Source organism: Artemia sp. Qi Xiang Cuo, chromosome 15, assembly GCF_049724085.1.
Source record: "Artemia sp. Qi Xiang Cuo chromosome 15, ASM4972408v1, whole genome shotgun sequence".
NCBI lineage: Eukaryota > Metazoa > Arthropoda > Branchiopoda > Anostraca > Artemiidae > Artemia > Artemia sp. Qi Xiang Cuo.
The window spans coordinates 36,471,479-36,490,915 of record NC_142808.1 but is presented as its reverse complement, the minus strand read 5'-3'; positions in this window follow the sequence as shown (position 1 = coordinate 36,490,915).

Below are 19,437 nucleotides of genomic sequence, written 5' to 3'. Positions count from 1 at the left end.
ATTGGCTTGAAAATCAAGAAAAGTTGCAGCTACTACAACATTCTGCCTAAACGGGATATTTTTTTTTTCTTCTTTTCCACAGATAGCTTGGCACTGGAACATCGTAGAGAGTTGTTCAGTGGCTCATTTTAAAGGAAATCTCTAGATGTAGCAACTTTTGCACTTAATTTTTGTTTTCAATTAATTATTTTTTACGAAAAACTTAATTTTTTATATACAATATTGACCAATTACGTCATAGTCGTTGGATGTAGTTAGTATTACATATCCGGGTTGCAGCGGTAGCTAGCAACCTAGTAAGAGACGATCACGTCCAATGTTAAGAAATATAAAAACCGCTAACTCCTAGAAAAATAGTCAGATCAAAACAAAAAGTACACCATTAGAACCGCCTTGTCCGAAACCCCTATAAAGGAAACTTACCACCCTTTGGCTTGAATAACAAAGGTTATTCAAAGGTTTTATAATAAAGAACGACCTTTTGCCTATAATAAATTTTATACGCCACTTAATTATAGTATAGGTTAGTAATTCAACAGATAGCTTGGCACTGGAACATCGTAGTGAGTTGTTCAATGGTTCATTTTAAAGGAAATTAATGGGGTTAAAAACCTTTTGTAATTAATTATAATAAAGAACGACCTCTTGCCTATGCTAAATCTTATACGCCACTTAATTATAATATAGGTTAGTAATTCCACAGATAGCTTGGCACAGGAACATCGTAGAGAGTTGTTCAATGGCTCATTTTAAAGGAAATCAATGGCGTTAAAAACACTTTGTAATTAAAACAAATTATTTTTAAAATATATTGACAATATAGAACGAACTCTTACCTATACTAACTAAAACGTGTGTATGGGTGTGTGGAGTGAATTTAATATCATGGTTGCAGCTGTAGCTGTAATCTAGTTTATAGTAAAGAACGACTTCTAGCCCAATTTCACTGAAATAATCTATAGTTTCAAGATTATCCGGGTTGCAGCGGTAGCTAGCAACCTAGTAAGAGACAATCACGTCCAATGTTAAGAAATATAAAAACCCATATTTCCTAACAAAGGTGTCAGATCAAAACAAAAAGTACACCATTAGAACCGCCTTGTCCGAAACCCCTGTATAGGAAACTTTCTGTCCCTTGGCTTGAACAGCAAGGGAAATATATTGGCTTGAAAATCAAGAAAATTGACTTTAACCACGTTATTCTCCACAAACGGGATATTTTTTTCTTTTTTTCTTTTTTTGTATCCAGAGATAGCTTGGCACTGGAACATCGTAGAGGGTTGTTCAATAGCTCATTTTAAAGGAAATTAATTGGGTTAAAAATCTATAGTAACTAAAATAAATTATTTCTAAAAGAGTTACAGTAAAGAACGATCTCTCGCCAATAGTAACTTATATACGGTGGCTCCAGGGGTAGCTACATTACAGCAAAGATCAAACTTCCAGCCCATATTAACTAAAATAAGATTATAATTTCATATTAAAAATTGATCAAGGATGTCATAATCGTAGGTTGTAGCCAGGTCGTCTCTTACTATTCCAATTAAGAAAATGCCATTGGCTTTTCCTGTTTGTAATACAGTAAGGATTTGAGTAAAGGGATTACATTAAAAGACGATCATTGGAATAACAAATCATTTAATACATTCGATTTAGTTGTCTACCTGATTGTTTGAAGTTCGTCTCTTTCTAATTCAAAAAAGAAAATACTTAGGTTTTTTCCTGTTTGTAATCATCCGGGTTGCAGCGGTAGCTAGCATCCGGGTTGCAGCAGTAGCTAGCAACCTAGTAAGAGACGATCACGCCCCATAGTGAAAACCAAAGTAACCCATAACTTCTGAAAAAAGATTCAGATCAAAACAAAAAGTACACAATTACAACCGTCTTTTCCGAAACTTCTATATAGCAAACTAACCGTCCTTTGGCTTGAATAACAAAGAGAATATATTGGCTTGATTATAATAAAGAATGAATATAAAGTTATTATAATCTCATTGAAAAGGGTACTGTCTACAATATGTTGAAAAGTTACAAAGGGATTGATTTTTCACGTATAGCCATATATGAAGTAATAAGTAAATGCAATATTTATACACGTTTAACTTTCGACAAGAAATTTTCATTTTATTTTTGTTCTCAGTTCAGGATCACTAAAGTTATTAAATAATCCGGGTTGCAGCGGTAGCTAGCAACCTAGAAAGAGATCCGGGTTGCAGCGGTAGCTAGCAACCTAGTAAGAGACGATCACGTCCGATGTTGAGAAATATAAAAACCCATAATTCCTAAGAAAATAGTCAGATCGAAACAAAAGTACACCATTAGAACCGCCTTGTCCGAAATACCTGTTTAGTAAGAGACGATCACGTCCGATGTTGAGAAATATAAAAACCCATAACTCCTAAGAAAAGAGTCAGATCAAAACAAAAGTACACCATTAGAACCGCCTTGTCCGAAAGACCTGTTTAGGAAACTTTCTGTCCCTTGGGTTGAACAGCAAGGGATATATATTGGCTTGAAAATCAAGAAAAGTGGCAGCTACTACAGTATTCTGGCTAAACGGTATCTTTTTTTTATAGTGAAGAACGAACTCAAGCCCAAAGAAACTGAACCCTGTGCTTCATTCATATAATTTTCATTATTTTAGCTAGGACGTAACTAAAACGGGTTTCATTTTTGTATTTTAAATTTGAAAGATATTGCTTCAAACTCTATATATTAAAAGTTCTCTCCGACCGAGAATCGAACCCCATTGTCTCGCGTGACCAATGGATATTCTTACCATTGTACTATCGAAAACTTAAATATATAAAATACATATAATACATGATAATAAGGAATCGGTCTTGTTAATTATAAATGGCTTACAATAAAGAACGAAGTTCAGCCCATAGTAACTAAAATAAAATTATAATTTAAGACTCAAATTAGTAATTTGTTTACTATTGTATGAAATACTGTCAGCATTGGTATTTGAACTGACGCCTCGGAAAATGCTGTTGGTTTAAACAAATGCCTTAGATCGCTCGGCAAAGCTGCCTAAGACAACTATGTGAATATTACATGTATTGACAAAAATGATTACCCAGTATCAAATTTATAGCATTACAGCAAGGACCAAAGTCTATCCCATAGTACCTGATGCAACGGGGAAAATAAAAAAAGGTCTGTGGTATATATGACGTCATACGTGGTTACATTTTATTTTAAATATACGATTATACCGTCATTCATCAAGCTTGTACACGAAAAGACAGTTTTTTTTGTCAAATTTACGGTACAATAGTGGTAACTGCGAGCCAGTCCATTACAATATTTGTCGCTTGCGAGGTTTTCCCTCCAATAAATTGGTTCAGCACCATTTCCGCGCCAATATTTGGTAGCAACCGTGGTTACCAATACGGTAATCATCATTTGTAATAATTGAAATTCTCGGCTTTTTGGCCTTCCTAATGACATTATATAACTGATTGCGTTCAAACCTGTAAGCTTAACTAATTTTTAAATTTTCAGGTATTTTTTTTAGCTTGAATTGAAAATTAAAATTATTGCTCAGGCATGTAAATATTTTTGCAGTTAGCATAAAAAATTTAGCGATTATGAACTGAACTAAAAATATTTTTCATTTTTTGTTCCTGTCTTAAAAAGACATTGCTTGTACTTATAAGAAAAGAAACTCGGTAGTGATGTTTTTTCTAACAACGATTTCTACTAAGCTTCAAACTTATGGTTTTCTTTTTTAAGGTTTTTAAATTGTTGTAAACCCTTCTTAAAATACAAAAAAATATTTTCACAACTACCCGTTTTTTGCCTTTTACGCAATTTAATGTCTTTTCATACTCCAGTCTATTCAAAGATATTTGATTATTACAGTAAGTTCGATTTCTAACAACGATTTCCACTAAGCATCAAACTATTGATTTTCTTTTGGTTTTCTATCACTTCAAAGTTATAATTGTCTCCTGGAAAAAAACTTTTTTTGGCTCAACTACTAAAGTGCTAATTTTTTGTACTATATTTCCATAAAAAAGAAATTCAATTTCTTATTTGATTTTAGTTTTAATAAAGAATCGCTAAGTTTATTAAATAAACTGCAAAAATGTTTATGTTGTCTGAGCAATGATATTAAATTTTTAATTCGAACTAGAAAAATACCTAAAAATTTCTAAATTAGTCTTGTTTTTTGTTTGATTTAATCAACGGAAGTATCATTTCTTCTCTCACTTTAAAGTTATTATTATCTCCTGGAATAAAATTTTTTTTGCTCAACTTCTAAAGTGTGTATCTTTTGTGCTATATTACCGTAGAAAAGAAATTAAATTTTTTATTTTATTTTTCAGTTCAGTATCGTTAAGGTTATTATTTAAACTACAGAAATATTTATGGTGTCTGAAGAATAATATTAATTTTAATTCAAACTAGAAAAATACCTGAAAATTTTAAAATTGGTTTTGTTTTTTGTTCGATTTAATCAACGAAAGTTTTATCTGATCTCTCACTTCAAAGATATAATTGTCTCGTGGAACCAAACTTTTTGGCTCAATTTCTAAAGTGGGTTACTTTTGTGCTATATTTCCGTAGAAAAGAAATTCAATTTTTTATTTTATTTTAGTCTTCAGTTCAAATGGCTATGGTTATTATGTAAACTGCAAAAATATTTATGGCGTCTAAGCAATGATTTTAATTTTTTAATTCAAATTTAAAATAAAATCAATATTTTTACACAGAACTTTTGCCATTATAAGAAGTTTGTAGACAAAGCTATGTAAAATGTAGTAATTTTCTGGGGGGTTTTAACAAAAAAAAATCTGTTTTTACAACTGAAACTAGAATAATTCTTGAAAATTAAAAAAAAATAATTTTATTTAACTGCAAACTGCAAAAATATTTATGGTGGCTGAGCAGTAATTTAAATTTTATAATTCAAACTAAAAAAATACCTGAAAATTTAAAAACTAGTTTGGTTTTCCTCTAGCTTGAAGTGACTCGTTACGTCAAGTTATTGAGTGAAAATATATTATTGAATTTGATAAAATAGAATATTTTATATTAAAAAAATTAATGCGTTCCTCAATAAATATTTAGAGCCCGTTGAAGGTAAAGGACTTGCCTATTCTTTAATGAATTGGAAATGTTCGATTGTTGATGCATATTTGAGGCCAGAAACCTTAATGGACTTACATTTACCTGTACAAGTTCTGGCAAGTCGTATAGAATCTCTCCGTATTGATTTCCCATTCCCAAATATCTGGTTCGGAATCTGGAAATTGGAAATATCTGGCGTTCATATATTAATAGAGCCATTGAAGTTGTATAAGAACGGAAAAAACGATTACATACAAGAACAAATTGAAGAGAAATTAAAGCAGATAAATAAATTGGTCACTCATACTATTTCAGACCATATCATTGCCAAGATTATAGAAAACCTAGCAATTACGTTTAATAATTTTAACATTAGATATGAAAACGAAATTGAAAATCCGACTTTTGCAATTGGTATAACTCTTCACAAATTATGTCTTTTCAGTTCAGATATGTTAAGAACCCAGGATGGATTATGTGAAAAAACTGGAAAAATTGAAAATTTTCAGATATATCTCAATACAAGTACTACAAAGTTTTTCTCTAGTGTACATTTGAGGTCAAAATTAGCTTTCAAGAATTTCCAGCTTCAAGCTGATCACAGAGACACTTGTGTTATTGGTCCAGTCAGCTGTGACACGAAAGCCGTACTATGGATGAAGCCGTGGTGGGAACCAAAATACAATGGCAAACTCATATTTACTGAATTGAAAGGCAGTATCAATAGTTCTCAGTTCAAAACAATCCATGTGCTTGCTCAAATCTATGATATATGGTCAAAAAGTAGGCCCTATCAACACCTACACCCAGGAATAGAAAATTTCCATGGTGTGAATGGGGGTAAGGAGCGCTGGAAATTTGAATAAATTCAATTATGGAGGACATTCATAAAAAGAAAATCTTTTGGAGTTGGAAAGAGCATTTCGAACCCAATCGCAGGCACAGGTACGCATATAAATTTGCATATGAAAAGAAATTGCGAGGAGAAAGCATTAACAAAGAAGAAAAAGAAAGTATGAAGGAGGCCGAGAGATTTTTGAATATTTTTGTCCTCAAGAAAACCATAGAAGAAGCTCAGAACTCTCTAAAAGTAAAAGATAAAGTAAAATCCCCATATTCCATACTATGGTCAATTTTATCCTGGCTATTCGGCCCGAAATCCAACAAGAAAAATGAAATAAAAAATGTGAAAGTTGAAAATGAAGTAAAATCTTAACATTCATTTTGGTCGTTACCTTTATCATGGGCGTTTGGTTGGGAATCAAACGTGAAAAAAGAAATAAAAAAGGTAAAAAATGAAGTAAAATCACAATATTCACTTTGCTCGTTATGTTAATACTTGGGTCCCAGAGTTCAAACCCAACTCAAACAACATATCACAGGACCAACAAAATGACCTTAGTAGTCAAGTAGCGTCCTTAAACCGACACAACGCAATACATCCGCCTGTGAATAAAAAAGCAATAAAGACAAAGGAAAATGTAAAAATGGAAGGAAAAAAGGAACATACAATTTTGAAAGAAAGGGAAGTGACCAAAGATATGAAAGTTAAAGCCAACTTTGATTTTTCCTTATTAATGTTATACACCTTTCTGGTCTTAAAAAGCATTCTCTCACGACACTCAAGATTACAAAAGTCGGGTCAAGGTTACAAGATTACAAAGAGGCTATACGATTCAGTGAGACTGAATCGTTGTTCAGTTTCACCGAACAACGATTTCACTTTCGTATAGGTACTTTAGAAATCAAAGATACAAGAACTGAAAGCCCTTATTAGGAAAGTATTCTTCACCAACTAGGTGAAAATAAGCAAGAAGAGACAAATATGGAAAAAGTTCTAGACATTAAAGTTGATATAAATTCATTGAAAGATGATGATTTGAGGGATTTCTCCAAATATCACGTGAATCTGAATGTTACTGCGGCACGTTTACAATTGTGTTACCTTAGTGGATTTACTGAGGATATTGTAAGCTTTAATTCATATCTTTCAATTAGTAAGAACACAGCTTTAGTTGACTCACAATTAATAACTGAGAAGACTATTAAGAACCTACAGGACTTGTTCAGAACTCAAGTTAAGTTTAATGTTTGTATAAATGCACCAGTGGTGATATGTCCTCAAAGCGTAACTGAAAGCTCGGTTGTTGTCCTCAATTTGGGTAAACTCACTTTGGAAAATGAATTTGTTCGTGAAGACGAATACCAATAAGACTCATTTATGACCATATCAAAGCAAAACTTGAAAATTTTAAACTTTCTCTAGCAATGTACGAGAACGGAAAAATCCATTCCGAGCGCTTTCTAATAGAGCCAATTACTTTTAATGCAGATATCGACCGATATATTTCAAAGAGTAAAGAATCTGATTCAGATATAGTGATAAAATCAACACTGAATAAAATTCCAATTCTTCTCAAAGAAACAGATATTCCGACTTTATTGAGAATCCTATCAGGAAATATGAACGAGATTGGAATAATAGATAAAATGAAAGAAAATGTACCTCTACCTGAAGAAAGAAGTGCCCCTGTGTCGGAAGTTTCAACATCTTTTGAAGTCGCTACCGAAAGCATAAGCCACAAGTCTACCCAAATCCAAATCGTGAGTCTCGGCCAAAAGGTCACCACAGTTAAAGCTGAGGTGATTCTTGATGGGTTGAAGGTTTTATTGTTAGAGGGCTCAGCTAATTCATCCGAAAATCAAATAGCGACGGAAGTGCATGTTCTTCAGGTGGAAAATAAATTTTTAATTTTTAGTGATGGATCAATCAATTTTCAATCAAAGTTACAGGGTTTTAAAATGACTGACTGTCGTCAAGATGTCAGTATGAAGTGCAGGGATTTAATTTGTTCAAAAACAACACAAACAGATCAAGGGAAAGAAGCTTTGGTAATTAATGCATCGAGGGACACCCATGGAAACTTGGATTTTACTGGAACTTTTGCTGGAATGAATTATTTGTTATGCTTACCATATTACCTGAAACTTCTAAGCTACCTAGTTGTGGATGATGAGCAGTCTAAAGCGTTTGTCCCAAAAGTGAGCATTCCTACAGGATTCGCGTCGGTCCGAAAATCATCTACCACAGAAAAAAACACACCTACTTCTGCAATCAATAAGATTTATAGTAAAAGCCTGCGATATTCTATTAGTAGAGAGTCTCAGTGACGAGAAAGCCTTTGCAATAGTAGTAAAAACTGAAGCTTTTTTTGAATTCTATAAGTCTGATCTCAAAAGCAACTATTAATATTGGGCAAATGGAAGTTTTCACGCGTCCCATGAACCCAAAAGAAGGTGAATCACGAACTGGAACTATGCTGCACCCAGCAACTTGTAAATTAATCTACTCTGATTTCTCTGAAGATTCAAAAACTGATATTAACTTTCAAATCAAGCCCCTAATCAGGACCCAATTGGCATCAAAAATGATGGTGATCCATTGATGCTGAGTATTTTCTCTGGAACTCTTCTGCTAGTGCAAAGGGCGTTAGTTGTATTTCTCAGTCGACCAAAAGTGGAAAGGTTACCACTAACCAAAATTATCTAAATTTTTTTCTCCAAGAAATACGTCGAAGGTGGATTTTAATGAGTTCTCTTTTATACATTCAGTGAAAGGTAACGATCAAAGTTTTGCATTGTCTTTGAATTCGGCAAAAATTGAAAAAATTATTATTAAGCCCTTTGATATACAGATAGATGTGGAGGCAGGAATTTCCAACGGCCCGTGAATTCGTCTTCTAAGTTCTATACGTTTTGATAAAGATTTTGCTATAAGAAATTGGAGCACAAAGCTAGAATCAAAAGGCCATGTGTCGGTTGAGATGCTTTATTCCAGCTATAAACAATCTCAGATGTGAGCCATTCATTGAAACGACTGGTAAAAAAGTTCCTTTAACATTTTATGTTAAGGCGCTTCATAATCAAATCGGGAAAAAGTCGAAACTTCTGGAATGGAATATAATGATTAAAGCAACAAATCAAATAAAATTTATTATTTTAAAATCATTTTTGATATATAAAATGCCTTGAGTTCTGCCTTTGGAGAGACAGAAAAAAAAACAATTGACTTCGTCTAGGTCTTTTGATGATACAGAATTTACTAACATGGCGGCTCAAAATTGCCCACCATTAGTGCTTGTTAATCACCTACCTATTGATGTTAGTGTTATTTTTAACCCCCAACAAACAAATTAACTTCAAACCTGGTGAAAGCTTTTCAGTTGAAGATCTTAATATTCCTTCATTAATTACGCTCAAACTTTGTCATCATCAAACTGAATATCCATGTGAAAAGTCAACATTGGTGCTTTTAGATGAGTCTGAGTCAGAAGACACAGAAGTCTCCTGGGATTTTGATTCCAAGGATAAATCAAAGCTTTTCAACAAACCGGAAGGACCATTAAGGCTGTAGAGTGTCACCAAAAAACAAGACAATAAGTCACATATTTTTCTATATGCACAGGTCTGGTTCGTCAATTGTACTGGTCTTCCGTTGTATTGTAAAAACAGACCACGTGAAGAAATATTATTACCTAATGACAAGATTACAATGTTTCATGTGAAATCAGTTACCAAAGGAAAGTTGTGTCTTGATTATGAAGGCGATTGGTCAGATGAATTTGACCTCAACGCTCTGGAGTCTGAAATTCAAATCAAAAATCAAAATTGTTAAAAAAAATTATTTTATAAAAGCAACTCTGTCAATAGTTAGCAGTTATATGTCATTTAAGGTCAAGCTGACCCCTGGAATACAGTTGGTCAACTGGTCAAACTTTCCCTTGATGTATAAATTAATTGAAGATCTTGAAATTATGGAAAAATTTGATTCTCAATTACCCCACCAGAAAAGAGGGGTATGGCCCTCTTTTCTGTAGTTCGGCCTTATTGTAACGCTAATGCAGTTGACAAATCTCTTGAGGATATTCCAATCCCTTTGGCGCCACCTTTTTATGGTTTGATCAAAATGAAGGGAGAGATTGGAGCCCTTTTCTTCGAGTATATTATATTACCACCTAAGCACAAATAAGCTTATACATTCATCCATATGCTTCTGGATTTGCACCATGGGAGATATAATTTATGTCCAGAATCTCTTTTCTATGGTCAAAAGAACAATTCTATGAATACTCTTGGCTCTTATAAAAAAGTATTGTATTCCTGGAACAATCCATTATTAGATCCTGTGCTTATTCTCAAGAAAGGACAATGGTTAACTGAAATTGCATTAACACTGAATAAATCAATCAAAAGTTACTCTTATCCCTCAGGAACTATTCATTTGTTAACTAAGGTGCTAAACAGTCAGCGTAGTGTAATAATTACGGACGACAAAGAGCTGTTAGAAAGCATAAAGAGATATGATAACCCGCTAACTGAGGTCAGTCTTGAGCTAGAAGGCTTAGGTCTGTCTATTGTAAATGAAGAAAACAGAAAAGAAATATCATATATTAGTATTTTCAGGCCAACTAATTGGTCTGACTCAGTCAAAAAGGGTATTTTTGCCAGGTTTACATTCTTTGAACACGGCATCAAAGAATGCGAATTCAGTGCAGATGCATTGTAGATAGATAATCATCTAGACGAATGTCGTTATCCAGTTGTGCTACACCACAAACAGAAAAAGACTGATTGTGGTTCATTCATCAAATTAGTATACAAGGACAGAGTTCAGCCGAATCGGGCATCATCTGATGTTACTTTCCAGATGGAGATTTAAAAACTTGGGCTACGTTTAGAGTCATCATTTATAAAGGAAACTTATAATTTAGTTTTTGGGTTATAATAAAGAACGACCTCTTGCCTATACTAAATTATATAGGCCACTTAACTATAGTATAGGTTAGTAAATCACTGAAATAACAAACTATTCCATACATTGGACTTAGTTAGCTACTTGATTGTTAGGCTTTTTCCTGTTTAAAATTGAAAGAGATTTTAAAGAGATTTTTCTTTTTTAAATTGAAAAGATAGTGCTTTTAATTCAACATATTAAAATCCGGGTTGCAGCGGTAGCTAGCAACCTAGTAAGAGACGATCACCTCCAATGTAAAGAAATATAAAAACTCCTAGTTCCTAAAAAAGGAGTCAGATCAAAACAAAAAGTACACCATTAGAACCCCCTTGTCCGAAACCCCTGTATAGGAAACTTTCTTTCCCTTGGCTTGAACAGCAAGGGAAATATATTGGCTTAAAAATCAACAAAATTGACTTTAACCACGTTATTCTCCCCAAACGGGATATTTTTTTCTTCTTTCTTTTTTTTTTTTCTTTTCCACAGATAGCTTAGCACTTGAACTTCGTAGAGGGTTGTTCAATAGCTCATTTTAAAGGAAATTAATTGGGTTAAAAATCTATAGTAACTAAAATAAATTATTTCTAAAAGAGAATAAATTTTTCCAATAAAAACTGTATTTTTGATGCAGTGACGTCATAATTACTATATAAGAAACGTCAAAACTGTAAATGGTCTCATTCATGAATACATAATAGCTAGATCAAAGCAAGCTACACGCAAGTTAAAAAATCAGTACTAAAAAATCAAGAAAAGTGGCAGCTACTACAACATTCTGCCTAAACTGGATATTTTTTTCTCTTTTCTTTGTTTCCAGTATAATAAAGATCAAACTCTTCCCTATACTAACTTGCATACGCAACTTTACTATAGTTAAGATTACAGTATTTATATTTTTTTTTACATTAAAAGATCCGGGTTGCAGCGGTAGCTAGCAACCTAGTAAGAGACGATCACCTCCAATGTCAAGAAATATAAAACCCCCCAACTCCTAAAAAAAGAGTCAGATCAAAACAAAAAGTACACCATTAGAACCGCCTTGTCCGAATCCTCTATAAAGGAAACTTACCTCCCTTTGGCTTGAATAACAAAGAAAATATATTGGCTTGAAAATCAAGAAAATTGACTTTTACCACGTTATTCTCCACAAACGGGATATTTTTTTCTTTCCGCTTTTTCTTTCTGCTCAGCTAGCTGGGCACTGGAAAATCATAGAGAGCTGTATAATAGCTCATTTTAAAGGAAATTGCAACATCTAGTCACTTTTGTATTTAAAAATAAAATACTTTTTAAAGTAGAATCAATTTTGTCAAAAAAATTGCATTTTTGATGTATTTTCATACTGCAGTCTTTTCAAAGATATTTGAATTTTGAAGCAATAAAACAGTCCATGTAATGAACTCTATAGTAATAATAGCTACTTGTCTCAATAGTAACCGAAACTCCTGGAACCAAAATTTTCTTTTTTGGCTTAATCGCTAAAATTATTATGTAAACTGCAAAAATATTTATGATGCCTAATCAGTAATAGTAATTTTTTAATTTAAACAACAAAAATACATGAAAATTCTAAAATTAGTTTTGCTTTTTGTCTCCTGGAAGAAATTTTTTTTTCATCTCAGTTCAAATTTATTATTGTATCCTGTAACCCGTAAAGTACATATCTCCATATTATTGTCTCATAATTGCAATTATTTTAGTTTTCAGTCCAGAATCACTAAACTTATTATTTAAACTGCAAAAATATTTATGGTGTCTAACCAATAATACTAATTTTGTAATTCAAACAAGATAAATACCTGAAAATTTTAAAATTAGTTTTGTTTTATGCTAGGTTTTAGATACTCGACACGGGATTTTGTGTGCTTAATAATTTTAAATCTTGAAAAAATATGGTCTCACGCGAGTGGAAAAAAAGAAAGAATAACCAAAAACAATATCAAAATAGAACAATCCAAATTTCTACTAATAGATTATAATAAAGATCGAACTCTTCCCTATACTAACTTGCATAGGCAACTTCACTATAGTGAAGATTACAGTATTTATATTATACATCATTATAAATTATAAAAGGTTCGAATGTTCGAAGATTATAGAGTTAAAATCCGGGTTGCAGCGGTAGCTAGCAACCTAGTAAGAGACGATCACCTCCAATGTCAAGAAATATAAAACCCCCCAACTCCTAATAAAAGAGTCAGATCAAAACAAAAAGTACAACATTAGAACCGCCTTGTCCGAATCCTCTATAAAGGAAACTTACCTCCCTTTGGCTTGAATAACAAAGAAAATATATTGGCTTGAAAATCAAGAAAATTGACTTTTACCACGTTATTCTCCACAAACGGGATATTTTTTTCTTTCCGCTTTTTCTTTCTGCTCAGCTAGCTGGGCACTGGAAAATCATAGAGAGCTGTATAATAGCTCATTTTAAAGGAAATTGCAACATCTAGTCACTTTTGTATTTAAAAATAAAATACTTTTTAAAGTAGAATCAATTTTGTCAAAAAAATTGCATTTTTGATGTATTTTCATACTGCAGTCTTTTCAAAGATATTTGAATTTTGAAGCAATAAAACAGTCCATGTAATGAACTCTATAGTAATAATAGCTACTTGTCTCAATAGTAACCGAAACTCCTGGAACCAAAATTTTCTTTTTTGGCTTAATCGCTAAAATTATTATGTAATTTTACATAAAGGATCGATATGTTTAAAGTAAAGAATGAATAGAAAAATATAATAAAGATCGAACTCTTCCCTATACTAACTTGCAGACGCAACTTCACTATATTATGATAAAGAACGAACTCTTCCCTATACTAACTTGCATACGCAACTTCACTATACTTAAGATTACAGTATTTATATTATACATCATTATAAATTATAAAAGGTTCAAATGTTCGAATACAGTAAAGAACGATCTCTCGCCCATAGTAACTGATATACGGTGGTTCCAGGGGTATTTTCCGGGTTTTATCCGGGTTGCAGTGGTAGCTAGCACCCTAGTAAGAGACGATCACCTCCAATGTCAAGAAATATAAAACCCCCAACTCCTAAAAAAAGAGTCAGATCAAAACAAAAAGTACACCATTAGAACCGCCTTGTCCGAATCCTCTATAAAGGAAACTTACCGCCCTTTGGCTTGAATAACAAAGATAATATATTGGCTTGAAAATCAAGAAAATTGACTTTTACCACGTTATTCTCCACAAACGAGATATTTTTTTCTTTCCGCTTTTTTTTTCTGCTCAGCTAGCTGGGCACTGGAAAATCATAGAGAGCTGTATAATAGCTCATTTTAAAGGAAATTGCAACATCTAGTCACTTTTGTATTTAAAAATAAAATACTTTTTAAAGTAGAATCAATTTTGTCAAAAAAATTGCATTTTTGATGTATTTTCATACTGCAGTCTTTTCAAAGATATTTGAATTTTGAAGCAATAAAACAGTCCATGTAATGAACTCTATAGTAATAATAGCTACTTGTCTCAATAGTAACCGAAACTCCTGGAACCAAAATTTTCTTTTTTGGCTTAATCGCTAAAATTATTATGTAAACTGCAAAAATATTTATGATACCTAATCAGTAATAGTAATTTTTTAATTTAAACAACAAAAATACATGAAAATTCTAAAATTAGTTTTGCTTTTTGGCTCCTGGAAGAAATTTTTTTTTCATCTCAGTTCAAATTTATTATTGTATCCTGGAACCAAGCTTTTTTTGGTTTGTAACCCGTAAAGTACATATCTCCATATTATTGTCTCATAATTGCAATTATTTTAGTTTTCAGTCCAGAATCACTAAACTTATTATGTAAACTGCAAAAATATTTATGGTGTCTAACCAATAATACTAATTTTGTAATTCAAACAAGATAAATACCTGAAAATTTTAAAATTAGTTTTGTTTTATGCTAGGTTTTAGATACTCGACACGGGATTTTGTGTGCTTAATAATTTTAAACCTTGAAAAAATATGATCTCACGCGAGTGGAAAAAAAGAAAGAATAACCAAAAACAATATCAAAATAGAACAATCCAAATTTCTACTAATAGAAAACTTTACTACACAAAAAATAAAGCTAACATCCTGAAATATCAGAAAAGTTTATTTAAAAGAGATAAAAATGCCACCAAACGCAACAAAGCTCGAGCACGCGTAAGGATTGCTACTAAGATGTCTTGTGATCCAGGATTTAAGAAAATGAAATATGACAGAGCAAAACAGAGGTATCTTACGGATTATTATAAAGAACGACCTCTTGCCTATACTAAATTTTATAGGCCACTTAACTATAGTATAGGCTAGTACAGTTATTATATTTAAGGTCAATATATTGAAATTTTCCACTAAAAGACGGTCATTGGAATAAAAACCCAATACATACATTTGATTTAGTTAGCTACTTGATTGTTTGAGGCTAGTCTCTTACTATTTCAAAGAAGAAAAAGCCGTAGGCTTTTTCCTGTTTGTAATCAATTAGAAAGAGTTCTACCTTTAATCCGGGTTGCAGCGGTAGCTAGCAACCTAGTAAGAGACGATCACGTCCAATGTTAAGCAATATAAAAACCCAAAACTCCTAAGGAAAGAGTCCGATCAAAACAATTATAATAAAGAACGACCTCTTGCCTATACTAAATTTTATACGCCACTTAATTATAGTATAGGTTAGTAATTCAACAGATAGCATGGCACTGGAACATCGTAGAGAGTTGTTCAATGGCTCATTTTAAAGGAAATTAATTGGGTTAAAAACCTTTTGTAATTAAAACAAATTATTTTTATTACATTAAGAAATTTTAATTATGTTCCTTAAGAAATCATCATAAGTAAAAATTTCCCGTACGGAAATTGAACTCAAGCCTGCTGGGTGACAGCTATCCCAACCTCTAGACCATATAGGATATATTAAAATATCCGATTAATGAAGTTTATGTTAAAGAACAAATTATAAACATAATTAGCTGCCTGATTATTTGAGGATCGTCTCTTACTATTCCAAAGAAGAAAAAGCCGTAGGCTTCTTCCTGTTTGTAATTTATTTTATAATAAAGGATGAACTTCAGGCTTTACTAACTGAAAAGTTTAGTATTTTTATATAGTAAAGAACGAGCTCTAAATGATAGTTGTAGCTATAGCTGCAATCAAGTGAAAGACAAACCGAAGCATATAGTAACTAAAAGTTTTAAATATGTTTTGGAAAATCATAATTGCTATAGATGGCAAAACCTAGTGAAAGGCGAACCAGAGCCCATAGTAACTAAAAATTGAAAAAACGCGCGTTGAAAACACGCTTTGAAAACATTAAAAGACGATCATTGGAATAACAAACCATTGCATACATTGGACCTAATTAGCTACTTGATTGTTTGACGTTCGTCTCTTTCAAAGAAAAAAGCCGTAGGCTTTTTCCTGTTTATTTTACATTAAAGAAATTAGCTAATTTCGGTTTTTAGAGTTTCGGTTACTATTGAGACGGATCGCTCTTACTATTTACATAAAGAATCGATAACGTTTATGATAAATGGGGCTAAGCTGCTTTCAGTGGATATAGCTGAAACCGAGTAAAGTCTGGGTTGCAGCGGTAGCTTGCAACCTAGAGACGATCACGTCCAATGTTAAGAAATATAAAACCTATAGTTCCTAACAAAGGAGTCAGATCGAAACAAAAAGTACACCATTAGAACCACCTTGTCCGAAACCCCTGTATAGGAAACTTTCTGTCCCTTGGCTTGAACAGCAAGGGACATATATTGGCTTGAGAATCAAGAAAATTGACTTTAACCACGTTATTCTCCCCAAACGGGATATTTTTTTCTTTTTTTCTTTTTTTTTCTTTTCCACAGATAGCTTGGCACTTGAACATCGTAGAGGGTTGTTCAATAGCTCATTTTAAAGGAAATTAATTGGGTTAAAATTACATTAAAAGACGATCATTGAAATAACATACCACTGCATACATTGGACTTAGTTAGCTACTTGATTGCTTGAGGTTCGTCTCTTACTATTTCAAAGAAGAAAAATCCGTAGGATTTTTCCTGTTTGTAATGATATAGCACAAAACGAAACCCAAGTTGTAAGTGATTTACAGTAAAGAACGATCTCTCACCAATAGTAACTGATGTATGGTGGTTCCAGGGGTATCTGCAAGCTATCCAGATTGCAGCGGTATCCAGGTTGCAGCGGCTGCTGTAACCTGGAGTATCTTTGCTTAAACAACAAAGAAAACATGTCGGCTTGTTATTAAACAAAAACTTAATCCGGGCTGCAGCGGTAGCTAGCAACCTAGTAAGAGACGATCACGTCCAATGTTAATTTACATTAAAAGACGATCACTGAAATAATTACAGTAAAGAACGAACTTCAGTCCATAGTATCCGGGTTGCAGCGGTAGCTAGCAATCCGGGTTGCAGCGGTAGCTAGCAACCTAGTAAGAGACGATCACCTCCAATGTCAAGAAATATAAAACCCCCCAACTCCTAAAAAAAGAGTCAGATCAAAACAAAAAGTACACCATTAGAACCGCCTTGTCCGAATCCTCTATAAAGGAAACTTACCTCCCTTTGGCTTGAATAACAAAGAAAATATATTGGCTTGAAAATCAAGAAAATTGACTTTTACCACGTTATTCTCCACAAACGGGATATTTTTTTCTTTCCGCTTTTTCTTTCTGCTCAGCTAGCTGGGCACTGGAAAATCATAGAGAGCTGTATAATAGCTCATTTTAAAGGAAATTGCAACATCTAGTCACTTTTGTATTTAAAAATAAAATACTTTTTAAAGTAGAATCAATTTTGTCAAAAAAATTGCATTTTTGATGTATTTTCATACTGCAGTCTTTTCAAAGATATTTGAATTTTGAAGCAATAAAACAGTCCATGTAATGAACTCTATAGTAATAATAGCTACTTGTCTCAATAGTAACCGAAACTCCTGGAACCAAAATTTTCTTTTTTGGCTTAATCGCTAAAATTATTATGTAAACTGCAAAAATATTTATGATGCCTAATCAGTAATAGTAATTTTTTAATTTAAACAACAAAAATACATGAAAATTCTAAAATTAGTTTTGCTTTTTGTCTCCTGGAAGAAATTTTTTTTTCATCTCAGTTCAAATTTATTATTGTATCCTGTAACCCGTAAAGTACATATCTCCATATTATTGTCTCATAATTGCAATTATTTTAGTTTTCAGTCCAGAATCACTAAACTTATTATTTAAACTGCAAAAATATTTATGGTGTCTAACCAATAATACTAATTTTGTAATTCAAACAAGATAAATACCTGAAAATTTTAAAATTAGTTTTGTTTTATGCTAGGTTTTAGATACTCGACACGGGATTTTGTGTGCTTAATAATTTTAAATCTTGAAAAAATATGGTCTCACGCGAGTGGAAAAAAATAAAGAAAAACCAAAAAACAATATCAAAATAGAACAATCCAAATTTCTACTAATAGATTATAATAAAGATCGAACTCTTCCCTATACTAACTTGCATAGGCAACTTCACTATAGTGAAGATTACAGTATTTATATTATACATCATTATAAATTATAAAAGGTTCGAATGTTCGAAGATTATAGAGTTAAAATCCGGGTTGCAGCGGTAGCTAGCAACCTAGTAAGAGACGATCACCTCCAATGTCAAGAAATATAAAACCCCCCAACTCCTAAAAAAAGAGTCAGATCAAAACAAAAAGTACACCATTAGAACTGCCTTGTCCGAATCCTCTATAAAGGAAACTTACCTCCCTTTGGCTTGAATAACAAAGAAAATATATTGGCTTGAAAATCAAGAAAATTGACTTTTACCACGTTATTCTCCACAAACGGGATATTTTTTTCTTTCCGCTTTTTCTTTCTGCTCAGCTAGCTGGGCACTGGAAAATCATAGAGAGCTGTATAATAGCTCATTTTAAAGGAAATTGCAACATCTAGTCACTTTTGTATTTAAAAATAAAATACTTTTTAAAGTAGAATCAATTTTGTCAAAAAAATTGCATTTTTGATGTATTTTCATACTGCAGTCTTTTCAAAGATATTTGAATTTTGAAGCAATAAAACAGTCCATGTAATGAACTCTATAGTAATAATAGCTACTTGTCTCAATAGTAACCGAAACTCCTGGAACCAAAATTTTCTTTTTTGGCTTAATCGCTAAAATTATTATGTAATTTTACATAAAGGATCGATATGTTTAAAGTAAAGAATGAATAGAAAAATATAATAAAGATCGAACTCTTCCCTATACTAACTTGCAGACGCAACTTCACTATATTATGATAAAGAACGAACTCTTCCCTATACTAACTTGCATACGCAACTTCACTATACTTAAGATTACAGTATTTATATTATACATCATTATAAATTATAAAAGGTTCAAATGTTCGAATACAGTAAAGAACGATCTCTCGCCCATAGTAACTGATATACGGTGGCTCCAGGGGTATTTTCCGGGTTTTATCTGGGTTGCAGCGGTAGCTAGCAACCTAGTAAGAGACGATCACCTCCAATGTCAAGAAATATAAAACCCCCCAACTCCTAAAAA